Here is a 4,844-nt window from a genome sequence, read left to right on the forward strand (position 1 = left end):
ATATGGTCAAGACATGATGCTAAATTTTATTGTATGAGATGATCATGTTTTGTAACCGAGTTATCGGCAACTGGCAGGAGCCATATGGTTGTCGCTTTATTGTATGCAATACAATCACGCTGTAATGCTTTACTTTATCACTAAGTGGTAGCGATAGTCGTGGAAGCATAAGATTGGCGAGACAACAATGATGCTACGATGGAGATCAAGGTGTCACGCCGGTGACGATGGTGATCATGACGGTACTTCGGAGATGGAGATCACAAGTACAAGATGATGATGGCCATATCATATCACTTATATTGATTGCATGTGATGTTTATCTTTTATGCATCTTATCTTGCTTTGATTGATGGTAGCATTATAAGATGATCCCTCACTAAATTATCAAAGTATAAGTGTTCTCCCTGAGTATGCACCATTGCGAAAGTTCTTCGTGCTGAGACACCACGTGATGATCGGGTGTGATAGGCTCTACGTTCAAATACAACGGGTGCAAAACAGTTGCACACGTGGAATACTCAGGTTAAAATTGACGAGCCTAGCATAACAGACATGGCCTCGGAACACGGAGACCGAAAGGTCGAGCGTGAATCATATAGTAGATATGATCAACATACTGATGTTCACCATTGATACTACTCCATCTCACGTGATGATCGAACATGGTTTAGTTGATTTGGATCACATGATCACTTAGAAGATTAGAGGGATATCTTTCTAAGTGGGAGTTCTTAAGTAATATGATTAATTGAACTTAAATTTATCATGAACTTAGTACCTGATAGTATCTTACTTGTCTATGTTTGATTGTAGATAGATGGCTCGTGTTGTTGTTCCATTGAATTTTAATGCGTTCCTTGAGAAAGCAAAGTTGAAAGATGATGGTAGAAATTACACGGACTGGGTCCGTAACTTGAGGATTATCCTCATTGCTGCATAAAAGAATTACGTCCTGGAAGCACCGCTAAGTGCCAAGCCTGATGCAGGAGCGACACCAGATGTTATGAACGTTTGGCAGAGCAAAGCTGATGACTACTCGATAGTTCAGTGTGCCATGCTTTACGGCTTAGAACCGGGTCTTCAACGACGTTTTGAACGTCATGGAGCATATGAGATGTTCCAGGAGTTGAAGTTAATATTTCAAGCAAATGCCCGGATTGAGAGATATGAAGTCTCCAATAAATTCTATAGCTGCAAGATGGAGGAGAATAGTTCTGTCAGTGAACATATACTCAAAATGTCTGGGTATCATAATCACTTGACTCAACTGGGGGTTAATCTTCCTGTTGATAGTGTCATTGACAGAGTTCTTCAATCACTGCCACCAAGCTACAAAAGCTTCGTGGTGAACTATAATATGCAAGGGATGAATAAGACTATTCTTGAGCTCTTCGCGATGCTAAAAGCCGCGGAGGTAGAAATCAAGAAGGAGCATCAAGTGTTGATGGTCAATAAGACCACCAGTTTCAAGAAAAAGGGCAAAGGGAAGAAGAAAGGGAACTTCAAGAAGAACAGCAAACAAGTTGCTGCTCAGGAGAAGAAACCCAAGTCTGGACCTAAGCCTGAGACTGAGTGCTTCTACTGCAAGCAGACTGGTCACTGGAAGCGGAACTGCCCCAAGTATTTGGTGGATAAGAAGGATGGCAAAGTGAACAAAGGTATATGTGATATACATGTTATTGATGTGTACCTTACTAATGCTCGCAATAGCACCTAGGTATTTGATACTGGTTCTATTGCTAACATTTGCAAGTCGAAACAGGGGCTACGGATTAAGCGAAGATTGGCTAAGGACGAGGTGACGATGCGCGTGGGAAATGGTTCCAAAGTCGATGTGATCGCGGTCGGCACTGTCGGATTTCGGGTTCCGGCAGACCCTTGAGGTTCGAACACTAGGGTGCGCACGGAGATTTCGCCTCCTACCTACCTGCACCCCTCCGCCTCGCTAAGATCTAAGCTATGGAAATGACAGCACAAGAGACACAGGGTTTATACTGGTTTGGGCCACCGTTGTGGTGTAACACCCTACTCCAGTGTGTGGTGTGGTGGATTGCCTCTTGGGCTAATGATGATGAGCAATACAAGGAAGAACAGCCTCGCGAGGGTCTGTTCTTGGCTGGGGCAATGAACTGCTGGGAGGAGTTCAGTCACCCTTCTCTCTCTCTCTCTTCTTGATTCCCTCTCTGATTTCGGTCTTCTCCCCCTACCCTGGGGGTGGCTAGTCCTATTTATAGAGGCCCTAGTCCTCTTCCCAAATATCGAGCGGGAAGGGAGCCAACAATGGTGGGCTAATTTGAAAGGGGACAGCTAGTACCAGCTATCCTGACAAAAGTAGTCTTCGCCTGCACAAAGCTCTGGTGGTGACGCCGTCTTGGGCTCCACGATGACCTCCGTCTTGCAGTCCTCCTTGTCTTGGTCTTGATGCACCGAAATGGCAACCTTTGCCTGATGCCTCGGTACTCCGCGGCTGCGCTTGCCCCCTTTGCACCAAAATGGAAAGGAGGACATTGCGCGGCTGGCGCCCGCCTGGCGCCTTTGGTCGTCATGGCTTGCGTCACGGGCACCTCGTGAGGTACCCCACCTTGATCTCTCCGCCTCCTCGCGAGCCAGCCTGATGAGGCCGTGCCTGAGGAAGCTCCGTGTCGTCCGCCCCACGAGGCTTGGCCCCTCGTGAGGATCTTGGGTCTGTGTTGATGAAGATGGGCCGTGCTGGGCCCCCCTTTGAGCCACGCCGCAGGCCCGTTCCCAGAACGCCGACGGTAGCCCCCGGGCCCAAGGCGCGCCCGGACTTGGTCGTGCAGGGAGGCGGAAGGGCAAGAGCGAAGCACCGCGGGCCCTAACAGCCTGCGACCTTGGGTGCCGCGTGGCAGTTGATTGGACGTGGGCGGCACTATTCCCCCACGCCCTCCTTATTTTGTGCCATGCTAGGCGGACTCGTAGTCGTACACAGCCGCTCCCCTTTCTGTTGCTCGAGCGCCCTCTGTCCTTCCTCCGCTCAAACTCCGGCTTCTGTTTTCAACCCAATCTCGAACCTTCCCCCCCCCTTCCCATCGCCATGGCTCCGACGAAGAAGGTAAGAGGGAAGAAACCCGTGCCTCTGCCTTGCCCGCCGCCGTTGGCGGCCCCCGCCGAGGGCTTGGGCAAGGTCAGCTCGGCTCTGGCCACTATCTTCAACAAATGCGGGAGGACGACGGCCTGGCCCGCGTCCCACTCCTCCATCGACAGGATAGTCGCCGAGGTCCCGTATTTTGCCGACGCCCTGTGGGCGGGTCTGGTTCCTCCCTTTTCTGATTTCTTCAATGTCGTGCTTTCCCACTATCAGATCCACATGATGCATCTGGGTCCTGAATCCATCACCCTCCTTTCGGTCTTCGCCTTTGTTTGTGAGGCTATGATGGGCATCCTTCCTTCGGTTGCCTTGCTGCGCCACTTCTTCTCGCCGCGCCTTGTCGACCCTACCCAATGCTGGGCGTGCATGAGCTTCGTTGCCGCGTCTGAGACAGTGGCCTCTGGGATTGACTTCAAGCTCCCTCTGCCCGCGGCTGGGTTCCGTGAGCGGTGGCTGTATGTGGATGCAGGGGTGCCGAGCCCCCTGCTATCGGAGCCAACTTCGCCTACTGTCCCCAATTCGGGCTGGGGCCAGGAGACGCTTGAGAGCCCCTGGCTCGTCTTCGTCTGGCACCACTTCGCATTCTTGAGGTCGCTTGGCGTGACAGCGCCCAAGGTGGTGAAGGAGTTCCTGCTACGCCGCGTTGCTCCTCTCCAATGCCACTCCCGCTGGATGTGGGCCTTCAGCGAGCGCGATGATCGTATGAGGCTCTAGGAAGAGGACCTGACGCCTGAAGTGCTGAGGACAGCGCTCTTGACCCTGACTGGGGACCCCAACCCTGGCAGCATCCAGCAAGAAGGGGCCTTGCTGTACCTTTGCCAGAGCAGGGGCGATTTTGTGAAGCAGATGCCTATCTTTGATGAGTGGGGGTCGCGCCCCGCCGGCCTCCAGGGGCCTCGCGAGAACCCAGTGATGGTGACTGCCCTTCCAGTCGGCCAAGGCGACTCTTGCTCAAGTGGCGGAGCAGGGAGGCATGAGGCGCCAGAGGCCGAGGGGGCTCCCGGCGGGGTGACAGCGCCGGGCGATGCTCATGAACGAGCAGCTCTTGGGGCCCGTGCCACTGAGGCTGAGGGTGACAAGCAGCTGCCCTCAGCGCCTGCTACTGAGGCCCCTGAGGCTCCAGCTGCTTCTCTTGGCGAGGCGATTGGCAGCGCGCATCAGGCAGGCGCCCCTGACGCAGATCGCCTTGACGCTCCGTCTTCGTCGCAGGTTGCTAGTAGTACTTCCATTGGTCTCCTTCGTATTTTGTGCCAATTTTTGACAGTAATATAATATTTACGCATTTGAGCAGTGTAGTACTTGAAATTTATGTTCCGCTAAACTCATTGGGAGTCGTTTCGGGCCTCGAAATCAAAACCATCAATTAATCTTTACCTGGTTCCCATCACATTCGAAAGCCTGCTCACACTTACTAGTACGTACCAAACCTGAACGTGTTTCCACCATGCAGGTATTAGTACTAGTGCTAGTACTTAGGTTATGAAAAGGGGAACTACCTAACCGAAAATTACTCTACCTTTCCTCCTCATAAGTGCTTCTTCTTCGCCCGTCGTTGCCATGGCCGGTGAGCAGAGCTCTAGGTCGAGAACTACTCATAACAAAGGAGCGGCAACCAAGGCTGCGGAAAAAAAGAGAGGGCTCGCCACCACGCAGAGACCTCGAAAGATCTCTCACGGGCATACGATGGCTCCCAGGAGCGCCCTAGCCGCGGAGGCGAACATGCCGAGCCGGT

The sequence above is a fragment of the Triticum aestivum genome, chromosome 1A (assembly GCF_018294505.1).
Source record: "Triticum aestivum cultivar Chinese Spring chromosome 1A, IWGSC CS RefSeq v2.1, whole genome shotgun sequence".
Lineage (NCBI taxonomy): Eukaryota > Viridiplantae > Streptophyta > Magnoliopsida > Poales > Poaceae > Triticum > Triticum aestivum.